Source organism: Phoca vitulina, unplaced genomic scaffold (genome assembly GCF_004348235.1).
Source record: "Phoca vitulina isolate PV1807 unplaced genomic scaffold, GSC_HSeal_1.0 scaffold28, whole genome shotgun sequence".
In the NCBI taxonomy this organism is placed as follows: Eukaryota; Metazoa; Chordata; class Mammalia; order Carnivora; family Phocidae; genus Phoca; species Phoca vitulina.
In genome coordinates, this window is record NW_022589731.1 from 2,550,475 (window position 1) to 2,566,335 (window position 15,861).

Below are 15,861 nucleotides of genomic sequence, written 5' to 3' on the forward strand. Positions count from 1 at the left end.
GAGAAGAACAAGGTCCAGGAGAATCAATCCTTTTTGCATAAATACTCTTAATGCAGAGCTGGCTCTGTCTAAGAAGGGGCCATTCCTTACCCTGGTCTTTATCCACCTGGCTTTAACCCTTCCCTTAAAGGGCTGGGATCCTGGTGCTGGTGGGCCAAGCCACAGAGTTCCGCAAGGTTCATGTCACCTGAGGAAGGGACGGAAGCCATCCTAGCAAGTTCCAAGCAGGCGTGATGCTGCAGGCAGCCACACACATATGAGCTCTGGGCATGCGCAGTGTCTCCATTTAATAGAAGAGGACGCTGAAGGCCTGAGAGGCTACGTGGCTCGCCCAAGGTCACACAGCCAGGATGTAGCAGGCTTGGATTCCAACCCCTGTGTTCCTTCCAGCTTATGGCATAGCCTCAGGCCTTATATTATGCCTCACTGACTCCTGGAAAGCTGAGGGAGTCCGGGGAACCCAGGGAAAGGGAGGCACGGAGGAGCCTGCAGAGGATGCTGAGCTGAGGGAAGGAGGGCGAGCGGGTAGGGGGGCAGGCCTCAGCTGGACCAGCCCAGCCAGGCCAGTCAGCTCGCCAAGGCCTCACTCACTACTGCAGTGATGAGAAAAGACACATCAGCACCCATACCCCGACGTCCCCACCCTAGAGTACTCCCGCCTGCCTTCCTCAGCCAGCTGGTGGCCACTCCCCAGCCCCTAGGAAGAAACGCAGAGGCTTGCCCGGCTATTTTGAAAGATTGAAGCCTTGTGGAATGTGCCCAACACGGCACTCTCCGGGACAACCTCTCACCTGTGGACCCTCCAGGACCACATGCCCTCCTCCCTCTGCAGAAACGTGCAGAGGACGGAGGAAACGTCCACTGAGGCCGAGGGCAGAGAGGGCAGGGATGGAGTTTGGTTCTGTCAGTGGCTCTGGCCAGCTTCTCTTACCCTTCGGGCCTCAGTTTCCTTGTCTTTTTTTTTTTTTTAAGATTTTATTTATTTATTTGACAGAGTAAGACACAGCGAGAGAGGGAATACAAGCAGAGTGAGTGGGAGAGGGAGAAGCAGGCTTCCCGCGGAGCAGGGAGCCCAATGTGGGGCTCAATCCCAGGACCCTGAGATCATGACCTGAGCCGAAGGCAGACGCTTAACCGACTGAGCCACCCAGGCGCCCCCTCAGTTTCCTTGTCTTTAAAATGGGAAGACAAGGGGCGCCTGGGTGGCTCAGTTGGTTAAGCGACTGCCTTCGGCTCAGGTCACGATCCCAGGGTCCTGGGATCAAGGCCTACATCGGGCTCCCCCTGCTCTTCGGGGAGCCTGTTTCTCCCTCTGCCTCTGCCTGCCACTCCCCCTGCTTGTGCTCTCTCTCTCTCTCTGTCAAATAAATAAATAAAATCTTTTAAAAAATAAAATAAAATGGGAAGACAAGGGAAAGGGAGGAGTTGGGATATGGCCGTGGGTATCTCCCTCCACTTCTACCATTCTCTGTTCTCTGGGTTCTTCCATGGCTCAGGGAGGTTTAACCAAGAAATACCATGGCACGCCGGACCTCTGCCCCTGCTGCCCACAACTCCAGCTTCCAGCACAGAGGCTGGGTCAGATGGGAGGGGAAGGCGATTCGAGGTCAGAGGCTGGGCTTTGTGTCCAGCTCGGTCACCACAGGCTCTGTGACCTTGGCCCTACAAATGTTTAGGCTCTAGAGGAGGTCTGGGGTAGCAAGCAAACATTCAGCAAGGCTGAGAACAGGCTGCTGGTCTGAGGGACCACCACCCACCCTGTCCCCACCCCCAGGCCCTGATGCTATCCCCTTGACATGAATGGGAGTCTCAACAGAGGAGCTGAGGGCGCAAGAACAATGTCCCCTGAATGTCAACCACAACTGGAAAGGGCCAGTATTGGCCAATCAGAGAACAAGAGGATCAGACTCTCAGGACCAGAAAGGAACCCAAAAGGTCACTGAGCCCTGCCCTGTGCCTGCATATCTCCAGCAGTCATGGGGAGGTCACAAGTAAGGCAATCAATCCATTCCATCTCTGGGCATCGGACCATCAGGACGCTCTTCCTTATATTGATCTGAATCTGCTCCATACTCACTCCTGCCCAGACCCACTAGCTCTGCCCCTGGGCCAGAGAACACAGACCAAACTCTCCTAGAGGAGGTCATTTCACACCCCCTCTCTCCCAGCGCCTCCTCTGCTCAAGGCTAACCTCCCCGCTTCCTCTGGTTGATCCCTGTGACCACACCTGGGTCTTTCACCACCCAGGCTGCCCTCCTTGTGCCCCACTCTCCCACAGAGTGCACTGGAGCCCAACCACCCCTGCCGGGTGCACACACACTAAGACGAGAGAAGGGAAGCAGGCTCTCCCTGGCTCCCTCCCTCTATACTTCCCAAACCCTGAACTAGGCAGTGCATCCTAAGATCATGAATCCTGTGGATGCGTGCCCAGGGGGTGTGCAGAGTCCCTCGCGCTGCTGACTTCCATTGAGCTTCCAGGCAGCCCAAACCCTGACACCTCACACTCCTGCTCCCATGCAAACCTAACCTCCTGCTGCCTGCACGTGGCCCACCGATTTCATGGACAAAAAACCCCAACATATTAATGCCTATTCAAGTGCAATCTTCTTCAAGATAGTTTTGGAAGCTGGCTTGTGGTCTGAAGCGCTCTCTCTCCTTCCTCCCCGTGTCCCCTATAAATGTGGGCAGGATGGCATCACAATCCCAAGTCACGGACAAACAGTTTTGGTCAGAGACAGAGAACAAAGCCCTGTGGCCCACCCCTAGAGACTTTCCTTCAGGTCAACGCTGACACACATAGTTTACTTCTGTATGAAGTAGAGAACAGGAGTGCTCCTGCGGAAATCACAGTTGTATATGACAAATTGTTTTATTTTTCAAACCGTAAGAGGAGCTCTCCATACAAAAGAATTGCCAGCAAGTTTTTGTCACAAAACAAGAAATCCTCTTGTAAATGAAATAAATCATAAATTGACCTGTTTTGCACACCTAGAGTTTCATGAAATCTAGCTAATAAAGAGGCCTACATTTGCTCAGGCCTCACCCCGCACTGGACTCCTGACTGAGCATTTCAAGTATAAAGGCACATCCCTGATATTGTCACTCTCACTTTGCAAGCAAGGGCACCTGGGGTCTGAGTGGTCACATGACTTGCCTAAGGTCACATGGATGGAAACCCAGATGCACTGCCAGGTCTGTCGGACTCCAAAACTTCTGTTCTTTCTACCGAGTAAGGCTACCTCTCAGGTTTTCTTTTTTTTTTTTTTTTTTAAAGATTTTGTTTATTTATTTGACAGAGAGAGATACACAGCGAGAGAGAGAACACAAGCAGGGGGAGTGGGAGAGGGAGAAGCAGGCTTCCCGCCGAGCAGGGAGCCCGATGCGGGGCTCGATCCCAGGACTCCGGGATCATGACCTGAGCCGAAGGCAGACGCTTAACGACTGAGCCACCCAGGCGCCACCTACCTCTCAGGTTTTCTTAAAGAAGGCTCTACTTGGTGATGTACTTTCTGGAGACCGAGCCCAGAGCCCAATCCCAGGCCCCCAATGTGCTCCCCAACTCCTTCCTGCAATCAGACAGCCTCAGACCTATGGGAACATGGTTGGCATTGAGAAACAGAGAAGAGCCCAGGATTTTGGTGGAATTGGCTCCCAATGCTAGGAGCTTTTCCCCTTGGTGAGCACAATTCCTTCTGGTGCCCCCCACTACACACTTCAGAACCCAGGTCCACTTCTGTTCAGGGTCTACTGACAAAGCAGGCCCTGCCCTAAGCTCAGGAGAAAGGGGCATTCCTGGGCCTCACCCTAACTACCTATAAAATGGGTATCACAATAACAATGGGGACCTGCCTGCATGGGGATGTGGTGAAGACCCTGAAACACCTCACTCCCTCCCACCACTGAGCCTTTGCCAAATGTTCCTCCTTCTGCCCGGAAAGCCCTTCTCGTTCCTTCCAAATTTGCAGAGCTGCCTCCTGTTCGTACTTCAGAGCATCCTGTTCCTTTCCAGTCGGTTCCTGATCTCAGACGATAACTGCATGTCACCCTCGTTAATGCCGGTCGTCCCAGCCAGTCTGTGAGCGTCTCCTCTCCTGGTATGTAATTGTTTTGATCCACTCAGGAATCTGCTGCCCCTGACTTGGGGCCGGGCACACAGTGGGCCCTTAATAAATGTTTGTTGGATGAATGAAAGAAGATCACATGAGAAAGTGGACATCGGTAGGCTTTTCACAAAGCCAGCTTGGCTGAGCCAGTGCAGGGGGCTTATAGGGGCAGCCTTAGGTAACTAGGAGATGCTGCTCGGAGGAGCCTGGGGGGCCAAGAAAATGGGAACATTTCAGACTGGGCGAGAGGCAGGGAGAAACAGAGGGCGCGGAAGTGACCAAGGCATGAATCTGGTTCCTTCCAAACAAGGATATCCCGGGGTTAATATGTCATCCTGACAGGTCCACACCCATTGCAGATAACCACATCTAATGAATTACCCAGGGAGCTCGGGGTGGAGGAGGGGCAGGAGGGGGGTGTCGCCACCCTAGGACCAAGGAAACTTGGCCCTCAGCAGCCACTGTATGTCATCAGCTATAATACGGAAGTGATGGATTTGGGATGGTGGCAAATAAAGCCTGGGCCACTCGCTCACTCGTGGGGAGGGCTGGTGGCATGTCTGCAGTTCCTCAGGACCTCCTCGTCTTCTGCTTCCCCCAGCCCAGAATGCTCCCTCCTTCCTATCTCCCTTCTCACTTCTTACCCCACTTCAAGGCCTTTCCTCCTTGACCACTCTACTAAAACGGAGCCTCTATCATGGTATTGGGCCAAGAGAATGTGCTCTGCAATTAGACATGCGAGTTCAAGTCCAGCTCCACCACCTGTATGTAAGCTGTGTGGTGTTGGGCAAGCAACATAACCTCTCTGAGCCTCAGTCCTGTTTGTAAAATGAACTTCACAGGGTTGCTGTGAAAATTAAAAGAAGTCATGGATACAAAGCCCATAGCAGAGCCTGGCACAGGGCATGCTCAGGGCATCACCAGCTCCTTCTAGCCCCACCTAGAACAGCATGGACTTTCTGGTACCCATTTCTGCAGGGCCTGAGAATTATCTTCCCACACGAGGAAGTGTTCTCTTTGCTCCTAAACTGTGAAGTTTTTGAGGGCAGAGCTGTGTCCCGGCCTCCTCTGCATGGGCCTCGGAGAGAGAGGGCAGTGCCGAAAAGCATGGGCCTCCATTTGAATTCCAGACCTGTCACCACCTGTCCATGTGACCATGGGCAAATCGGAGCCTCTGCTTCCTCATCTGTAAAATGCCGATAATAAGAGTTATCCTGCCTTGTAGAGGGTTGGTGTGAGCTTTAAATGAAGGCCTGTGTGTACAGAGTTTTGCACAGTTCCTGGCCGAGAATTCAGTGAATGCTAGTGACCATGGTCACCACCTCAGCAGGGCCCGGCAGAGGGCACAAGGGCCCTGGCACATCTTCGGGGGGTGAGGGAAGGCAGTCTTCCGAACAAGATGCTGTGGTCTGCTGTTTCTCCATTTTGAGCAGAGCCGGGCAGCCGACGGAGGCAGTCAGCGCCCCCGCGGGGAGGGAAGGCTCGTGCTAGGGACACAGAGCCTGCAAGGCAGGAAGAGTGCCAGGTGTCCAGTCAGCTGAAGGAACCAGAGGCCACTCTCCACACCTGGGAGTTCTTCCTGATGAGTCATGGATGACATTCTCAGGTGTAAGAACAACATTCTCACGTTGCCAGTCGGGGAGCGATTCTACTGCCACTCCTCAAATGAGCTTCCCCCCGCTCATTAACGTGGGCAAGCCAGCCGCTCAGAACTTGGTCAGCTCTGAAGCATCGCCCTCCCTGGGGGTGGCCCTGAGATAACCCAGCCTAACATCTTAATAAAAGCAAGATGATTCCCGGTCTCCTTCCAATTAAAGTCAGGCCGCCTGGCCTTGCCGCTTTCTCAGCTTCCAGAGCTCGACCTGGTGAAGAGAGGTGGGCTGGAGAAGCCAGAACGAATCTCATCACTCAGCTATTCCACACCAGGGGCAGCTGGGGGCGGGGGGGGGAGGCCTCCCAGGCTGAGACACTGCCCAGAGCCCAAGGGGCCATTCACTGCGAGTGTCTATCTTCATTGAAGACTGAGGATGAGGAGTCTCTTCCTGCGAATCTGCCTGTCAGGTCTTGTGAGAACAAAGAGGGTTTCTATCCTGCCCTTGCTGGCCCGCCTCCTACCTCACCCCCCGTGCGCGCCACAGTTGGGCCATTGCTTGGGGGAGCCATGATCCATACATGGGTGCATGAATCGAGTCCCCAGGTGAAAGGCGCTGCAGCCGCATATGGAATACACACACTCTCTCTCTTTCTTCAGTGTGCACTCACCCACTGCAGTTCATGCTGTCTAGATCATTCTTCCTCCTTTTGAAGTCTCCACCGCATCTTGTGCCCACTGAGTGGGAAGTTCCATGCAGCCGGGTTCTTATTTTCTTAACACAGTGGAAATATTTGGCCTTTTCCATAATATTTAGCTCTCCTGATACAATACATAGACAGTACTTTTTTTTTTATGTTGTGTTTCCAAGGGACTGTTTATTTAATGGTGATCTGTAGGATACCACACACGGCTATGGAAGGCAAGCCCTGCAGGCGGGGGTAGGGGGAGAGCAGAGGAATCATCTAGAATGTTGTGCTCCCAACCCACTTCTGGGACACATACAGGCATCCAGGCTTCTCTAAAGAGCATAATTTATTATGCCTCTTTTAAGTTAAAGAGGCTCTCCGAGTCACTCCCCCAAGAACCCCCATCTCAAAAAGCAATAAATGAGAGTAAAATGAACACATGTGAGGGTAAGAAGGTAATGCCACTTTTAAAAGGAAGGATTGTTTGTTTTTTTTTAATAGGTCTGGTTCTAGCCTTTGAAGATGATGGATTAAGATGTAATCCTATGTTAACCACCCAACAAGTATTTACTGAGCACCTGCTAAGCACAAAGCTCTGTTGAGGAAGGCAGGGGAGGCCGTGGAGAGGGGCCAGGCTCCATCAAGAAGGAAGGAGAGGGGGCGCCTGGGTGGCTCAGTCGTTAAGCATCTGCCTTCAGCTCAGGTCATGATCCCAGGGCCCTGGGATCGAGCCCCGCATCAGGCTCCCTGCTCCGCAGGAAGCCTGCTTCTCCCTCTCCCACTCCCCCTGCTTGTGTTCCCTCTCTCACTGTGTCTCTCTGTCAAATAAATAAATAAAATCTTAAAAAAATAAAATAAAATAAAATAAATAAAATAAATAAAAAGAAGGAAGGAGAGGAAAGGTCCTGGCCGCTGCCCTCCCAGAGCTCACGGTGGAAATGGACAAGTCAGGCAGACACATAACATGGAGCCAACATAGGACCTCAAGCCACGTTTATGCCTTGCGGGAACGAGGCAAGCTGTAAGACTTTTAAGTATCAGTTCACACCAGCAACCTAAGGTCACAGAACAGTTATGATTCATTATCAACTGAACATGTCAAGCCAAAATTTGGATAGCATTAGGTAGTAGGATGCTTTTCCCTAAAATTATACCCAGCAAAGGAGCCCAACTTAATTCCATTTGCAAACAAGCCTACAGGCCACAACTGAGACAGAGCTAAATCCCAAAGCAGGCTTTTGTGATGGGTGTAACATCCGGGGAAGGTCTGCAGCCCCAGGCCCACCTGCAGATGCAGGTGAAGTAATGTCTTTCAGGGGCCGTTCCTGGAGTAAAACCCCAGAATGGCCATTGAGGGTTCGAGGCCTGAGCAAAGGGGGAAACAAGATAAGAAGGGCTTATTTCAGATTAACTTGAAAAACAAAGGAGGTTTAGTTTTGAAAAGCCAGCTGAGTTCTTAAGATAATGAAGGAAGGTTTTAGGTTTCTGGTCCCATTAGTGAGAACTGGGTAGGGAATTATAAAAGGAACTTTCATTACAGGCAAGGGAGACAGGCCAGGAAGGAATGATATGAAGACATGAAAATTCACTAGGTCTTCCAATTTAGGTTGGATAGGTCCTTAGAGAGAGGTGTCAACAGCCTGGAAGGTCCTCTCTGGAAGGGAGACAGGGAGATGAGTTAGTCTTCCGGACAATACCAAGTGTTGCTGAGGGTGGGAGGGAGATAAGAACCCTGGCTCATTGCTGGCAGGTGTATAAATGGTACAGCCATTCTGGAAGCCATATGGCAGTACTTACTTAACCTCAGTCTGTGTATGCCCGCCCGGTGCTCTAGCAATCCCACCCCTGGGTCTACATCCTGGGGAAGTCTCTGCAGTTTGCAAGGGCTGCGGCGTCCGGGGATGTTTGCTGCAGCAATGTCCATGGTGGCGAGGGTTGGAAGCAACCTCAGTGTCCATTGGGAGGGGAAACAAGTAAGTGCCGTGTGGTATATGCCAGTATGAAACTCGACGCAGCAGTCGGAAGCGATAAAGCAGGTGCACACAGCAACGTAAGTCAATCTTACAAACATAGTACTGAGTAAAAAGGGAACCTACCAAATAAAATCTACAGCACAATGCTAATGTAGATTATAAACCACAAACACAAACAGCACAGCCTGTTTTCTGAGGCTTTATATTCAACAGGCTGGATGGATGTGTATCGGGGAAAAGGAGAGGAATGAGGATTAAGGATGAAGGAGGAAAATGAAAATAAAGGAAGAGGAGGGCTTTGCAATAGTGATTAATGCTCAATGGATTGAAAACTACGATGAATTTAACTTGCTACACCTGAGGTCAGAAAAACCAGCATAGGATGTACCCATTGGGGTGGGGAAAGACACAGTACAGGGCAAGATGGAGTGTAACACTCAACATCCACCTTGACAAGAGCCCTTGTCTGAAGGAGCGTGGTGTCTGGTAAGCAGTCTGGAGCTCAAGGAGCGGAGCCCGTCTGTCCTCTCCTCATCCCGAGCATCTGGGACACTGCCTCCTGTACACTTGTTCAATTAACCTTGCCCAGGAAACAAACATACACATCAATAATTATCACAAGCTAGGAGTGGAGGAAGCCCGTCTGCCTCGGATGGATCTGGAAGGCTCTTTATAAGACACATTGAGATGAACCATGAGGGGCTTTAGCAGGTGAGGGGCACGGGCCAGGCAGCGAAAACTGTTAGGGCAAAGGTACGGAGAGGGATGCTGGGTGACCCAAAGGTGATCGCTCTGGTCCGGGCTGTCTGCAGTGCCCTGCGGAAGACCGTCTAGGCTGCCACATGGCCTGGGATTGTTGTGATAGGGAAAGGGGTCCAAGGTGGAGGCAAAAGCCTGATGGATCCATGAGACTGGGCAGGAGCAGGCCCTGGACACTCAAAAAGCTCCAGCACTAGGCTCGTCATCAGAAGCTCCTGGAAAGCTTTGAAAAAGATGTGAACTTTGGGTCCCATCCCCATACCAGGCTCCCTGAATCAGCCTCCAGGCTTGGGGTAGGTGAGCCCTAAGGAAGGATTCTGTCACCAGCTTCCCAACAGCTCTGGGAACCTCTCATCCATAGAACACACAATACCAATGAATATCAGGGGAGAAGTCAAAAGTCGCTCCTGGATTTTGACTCTAGGAAATAGAAAAATGGTAGTGCCATTAATTTAAATACCAGGGGATCAGGCGGTAGAGTAAGGTGAGTGGGGAGGGAGGGACTGTCCTTAGGGAGAAAGTCTGGCTGGCTGGGGACAGAAGTTCCTGCTAGAGACACAAGTCATCCCAGTGGCCACAGATTAAGTGGAAAAGAAGGTCCAGAACCAGAGTTCAGAGAGGAGAAATGGAAGCACAAAGATCCATTATTGGACAGAACTTGGGAAAATACCTTTGTTTAGGAAGTGGAAAGGGTTATCAAAGGAGGTAGGAGCGATGATGAGAAGTAGGGAAAACCCGCACGGAGAAATGCCACGGAGCCGATTTCCGCTTGTGGCAGCGGTCGTGTCACACCCCTCTAGGGCTGACTTCACCCTCTGGGTCCGTCCTCTGCCTGCGAACCCCCTAATGAGGCTGCAGGTTACAGCACCTTCATCTTGGAGCAGGACGGAGTGGGCCTTGCAGGCACCTGCAGCCGCTAGCACCCCACCCTCCCCGATCCATCGCAGGCGGACTGCTCTGGACGCCCGCACCCGCTACTGACTTGCCTTTTGTTTCTTTCATGCCACTGCAGCGGTCCCCGCGCAGCCCAGAACCACAGACCCAGTGCCCTCCACACTGAACTGGACGGGCAATTCAAGGGCCGTTCAAAGGTAATTTTGACCCTCCTTGCCGCCTCGGGAACCTGAGCCACACATCAGACAAGGCTGCACCACACTGTCATCACCTCCCGCCTGGTCTTCCAGGTTCCTCCCATCTCCGGCGTCCCATCGATCCTTCACACCTCGTGTGGGGCTGCATCTTTAAACACACACTGGGTCGTGTCATGCCTCCACGTGCTCGCCGGAAGTCTGAGCTCCCAGCACGACATTCCAGCCCTGGACCCCAGTCCAGCTCTACTCCTACCCCAATCCCTCCCCACGCCCAAGTTCCCACCCTGGGGCTCTTCTCTGCTCCCCATCATCTGTCACCTGCTCTATCGCTGCCTCCCCAGGGAGAACCTGTCTTTCCTTCCTTCCTCTTACAGTAACCCAAGGATTAAGAGCACAAGCCCTGGGGACCAGGGTGCCTGGCTCTGACTCCCAGCACCACCAATCCCTGGCTCCACCACCCTGGCTAAGTCTCTCCCTTCTTTGGTAAGATAGGGATGAGTTAATACCTACTTCAGTCGGTTGTGAGGATTAAATGAAATAATACTCAGAAAGCACTTGACAGTGCCAGACACATAGTAAGCCACCCACTACAACAGACGAACACCTGCTCATGGGTGCACACACACACGCACACTCACTCGTGTGCACATATGCTTTAGTATCCCCACAGAGCATTCATTTCATCCTACTTAGCCACCCATGTGGGGGCCTCTCTCTTGAACTGTAATTCTGCAAGGGCAAGGACTGAGTCTTGATGCCATTCCCCCCACCCCTATCCAGCCCTTCCATCCTACTGAAGCCCTAATTTCCTAGCAGAGGTTAATTTGTCAAGCAATAGGGAGCCACTGAGGGTTTTTGAGCAAGAAAGTGATCCAACCAGAGCAGTACCAAGAGAAGTTAGCTCTGGTGTGGGTCTGCCAGGACAATTAGGAGTTAGACTATTAGCCATTTGGGAGCTCCTAGGGTCCAGGACCGAAGGCCTGAGCTGGAATGAGGGCCGAAGCAGTGTGAAGAGAGCTGGGCACAGCACCAGGGAGGTCCACTCCAAAGGAAGCAACCACAACCCTGTCGGTGCTATACTCTTCCTAATGTGCAATAAACTCCAGCAAGGCGTTGAACAGGTAAACTCCACTCCCAGGTAGGACTCACTCAGAGCGGTGGGCTCTGGGCTAATTTGCATCTAATTGTCACCTCTGCTATTTCAAGAGTGACTCAGGGTGGGTGGGGAGGGTAAGAGGGAGAGAAACAGAGAGAGAACCCTAAGCAGCCTCCTCACTGAGCATGGAGCCAGATACCAGGCTCCATCTCACAACCCTGAGATCATGACCTGAGCCAAAAATGACCGAGCCACCCAGGCACCTCAGCAATAAAGTTTTTTTTTTTTTTAAGATTTTATTTATTTGACAGAAAGAGACACAGCGAGAGAGGGAACACAAGCAGGGGGGATGGGAGAGGGAGAAGCAGGCTTCCTGCTGAGCAGGGAGCCCGACGCGGGGCTCGATCCCAGGACCCTGGGATCATGACCTGAGCCGAAGGCAGACGCCTGACTGAGCCACCCAGGCGCCCCAGCGATAAAGTATTTTTAAATTAAGGTATATACATTGTTTTTTTAGACATAATGTTATTGCACACTTAATAGACTACAGCATAGTGTAAATGTAACTTTTATATGCACTGGGAAATCCCAAAATTCATTTGACTCACTTTATTGAGATACTTGCTTTATTGCAGTGGTCTGGAACAAAACCTGCACTGTCTCCAAGATTTGCCTGTAAAAGTTACGTGAATGTGTTCTCTCTCTCTCTCTCTCTCTCTCAAAATACCATCACAAAATATAAGATGATCAAATGCCTATGTGATGAGATGAAGTGAGGTGAGCTGAATGAGGTACTCATCATGACGTAGTGTTAGGGTACATACTGACCTTATGATCTAATGTTGGAAGGAGGATCATCTTCATCTCCTACGGTGAACCTCAGGTAACTGAACCCACAAGAAGCGACACTGTGGGTAAGGGAAGACTACTGTACACCATACATCCTCCTCTCCTGGGCATTTGGATGATTCCAAGGGGTAGCCAAAGTTCACACAATATTCCAGTTCTCTTCCCTGCCAGGCACGTGATGGGATTGGGCTTCCTCAACAACCTGAGGCTGCCTGTGGCCAGGTGACTTCTTTGGCCAGTAAAATGTGCTGCTTGCAGATAGAGGTATTTTTTTTTTTTTAAACTGAAGTATACATTCAAAGTGCTAAAAGGAAAAAATCTACAGCCAAGAATACTCTATCCAGCAAGGCTTTCATTCTGAATAGAAGGAGAGATAGCGTTTCCCAGAAAAACAAAAGTTACAAGAATTCATGACCAGGAGCAAAACCAGCCACATCCCCATCACACACGATGCCATCGGCCTGTGGGTCCCAACTCCACAGTCCAGCCGCCCTCCTGCCTGAGTCAGCATGCACGGCCAGCCACCTGCTCAATGCCAAGTCAACACGCCTTCCCCTCAGATCGACAAGGACTCAAACTGACACTCTCCCCCTCAAATTCCAGCCCCTGCGCTCAAGTTTGTGCACAAAAGTGGGCATAATTATAACAGCAGAATGAAGCAACCCAAATAGTGACACTAATTTGGTGGAATATATAATGGATAAAAGGAGTGTGCGAAGCTGAGAACATCTCCAACAAGCACATCAAAGAACAATACATACAGCATGATTCTGGTTACTAAAAGAAACAAACCCAGGAAAAATAAAACAAGACGAAATCAGAGAGGGAGACAAACCATAAGAAACTCTTAATCATAGGAAACAAACTGAGGGTTGCTGGAGGGGAGGTTAAGTGGGGGGATGGGGTAACTGGGTGATGGGCATTAAGGAGTGCACGTGATGTGATGAGCACTGGGTGTTTTATAAGACTGATGAATCACTGAACTCTACCTCTGAAATAATAATATACTATCTGTTAATTAATTAAATTTAAATTTTAAAAAAGAACCCCCCCCCAAAAAACTGAGGTATATAACTCATATACCATTAAGTTCACCATTTTAAACTGTATAATTGGTATTTTTAGTACATTCAGACTTAGGCAACCATTACCACTAGCTAACTGCAGAACATTTTCATCAGCCCCCAAAAAGAAACTGAATTAGCAGTCACTCCTCCTTCCCCAACCCCTAAAAACTACTGATCTACTTTCTGTTTCTATGGGTTTGCCTATTCCGGGCTTTCCTATTAGTGGAATCCCACAAAATGTGGTCTTTTGTGTCTGGCTTCTTTCAATGGGCATACCGTTTTCAAGGTTCATCATCCATGCTGAAGTTATGAATTAGCACTTCATTCCTTTTTATGGCTTCATAATATTCCATGGAGAAGTATTTCGTTGCCACGGCCAGACACTGCTGCACTGACTTCCCCTGCCCAAGGGACTGTGGGAACACCCTGGAGCCTTTGTCAGACTCACACGCGGAATGCCTACAAGGAGCAGACGTCCCTATTCATCCCAATGGACAGGGACTCTAAGTAAGAAACAAAACTTTGGGGCTCTTTGTTCCTGTAACATAACCCATCCCGTCCTGACTGATATGCCAATTCTTCACTCTTACAAATACACAGCAATAAAAATCCGTGTATGTGTCTTTCTGTGTGCATCTGGGAAGAGTTTCTCTAGACCCTGAGTCTAGGGTATCCACCTAGAAATGGAACCTAGGTCATAGCATATGTGCACTTTCAAATTTACTAGATATTTCCAAATTATTTTCCAAAGTGGTTGAAGCACATCAACTTCCACCAGCAACATAAGAGGGTTCCCACTTCCCCATAGTCTAACCAACACTTGGTATTGCTAAGACATTTCATCCTGTGCTTTCCAACAGGGAATCAGATAATCTCCTGAATAAAACTGCCAACTGCACTCAACAGTATAGAATATACCAAATATTCTGGTTAGAAAACCCCTTATGATGCATCTTTTGCCTTTTTTTTTTTTTTTTTGCATCTTTTGCTTTTAAACATTACTTTAGCCTGATACCTGACAACAGGTTGAAAAAAAAATTGCAAGAGAACACAATGTTCTTGAATTAATTCCACAAACACCAGGAATGCACAAGGGCCTTCCTTGTAAATATCAGTTCTCGTTGTATGGATTTAGATACAGATGGAATAGAAGAATGGGTTAAATGTGGACAGACCTACCAGACATAACCCCCAGATTTTCTTACCTATCAATGTCTCTTCAATAATGTATCCTACAAAAATAGTAGCCCAAATTCCCAAAGATATTATGCATGTTTAGGGCAGCACTGTTCACAATAGCAAAAAGAAGTTGGAAACAATCCAAATGTTCATTAGTCGGGGAGAGATCATTTCTTGCTATCTACTTCTGAACTTTGCTAAAAGTAAGATAATAAATTTCCATATGGTTTAAGACAGTTTTAGCTGGGATTTTGTTACTTGCCGCTCAACACCTCCCTCCCAGACTCACCAGTTTTGCAGTGGACCAGCTCTAGCTAGAGGAGACAAATGCAGTCTGACTTCACACACAGAATACTCCAGAGCAATTGGCAACTTCCCCGTCACCTGCCCCCAAGAGAGAAGTCCCATGACCCTACGTCTCAAGGGAAGAGGCTGATCAGAAACCCAGCAACTTTCACCATAACTTGGTAAGGGGGCTGGGGAGTCAGTCAACATTAAAAACAAATAGAGATGCTTTTATCCTCTCTCCCCATTCCTCCCGGAAAGAGAGTCCCTGGGGGACAGATCAGTAAAGGCTTTGCACGGTTTCCACCCTTCCCCCAAGTTGCTGACCAGGCCAGAGGAAGTAACGGGAATAAACCGCAAGCAAGTTCAACATTTTCCTACAAGAACCAGCCTCAGCCAGCTTCAAGGTGCGGAGGTAGGGGAGAAAATCCATATGCCCCACAGGGTCGGGAGAGGAAATGCTCCAGTGGATCCTGCATTCAGGACCACGGGCCAGCCCTGCCGAGGCCATGGTGAGGGTTTGTGCACAGAGCTCCTCAGCCACCACAGGGAATGAACCCAGCTCACCCTACAAGCCATCGAAAGGGCTGATGGTGGATGAACCTTGAAACCATTATGCTAGTGAAAGAAGCCAATCACTAATGACCACATGGAACAGGCAAATCCACAGGGTTAGAAAAGAAATTCATGGTTTCCAAGGGCTGGGGACCAACTGGAGGAGGGGGTTTGTAAGTGATGGCTAAAGCATTCTTGCTTTTGGAGGTAATGAAAATGTTCTGAAATTGACTGTGGTGATGGTTGCACAATCCTGTGAATATGCTAAAAGCCACTAAATTATACACTGTAAATGGGTCAGTTGTATGGTATGAGAAATATATCTCAATAAAGCTGTTCCCAAAAGGGAGGGGGTCTAACAGCACCAATGTGAGCTCCCACTGCTGCCTGAGATAATAATAATGCTTCTACGCCACCAACTCTAGGAGTTTGTGCTACTTTCATTATCCCCATGTTACAGATGAGGAAACTGAGGCTCAGGGAGATTAAATAATTTTCCCAAAGTCACATGGCCTGTAGGGGGCTCTGAGTCCCTTTAACTACTGCACTACACCACACCCTAATCCAAGTCAGCAGAGAGCCAAACAAATCCACAAGGGTTGACACTGTATTAGATAATACCTA

General features: G+C 49.8%; 1 protein-coding gene across 4 annotated transcripts in view; it reads right to left on the reverse strand.

Moving 5' to 3' along the window:
• Positions 1-15,861, reverse strand: part of SH3PXD2A (SH3 and PX domains 2A) — a 229,114-nt gene that overhangs the window by 194,438 nt on the left and 18,815 nt on the right. Inside the window, exon 1 of one of the 4 annotated variants that reach the window (XM_032423482.1) lies at positions 14,687-15,082. The exons of the other annotated variants lie outside the window; for them this stretch is intronic. The gene's annotated coding sequence lies outside the window, so the exon portion shown is untranslated. Of the gene's footprint in view, positions 1-14,686; positions 15,083-15,861 lie in introns of those variants that run through there. 4 annotated transcript variants of the gene reach the window in all.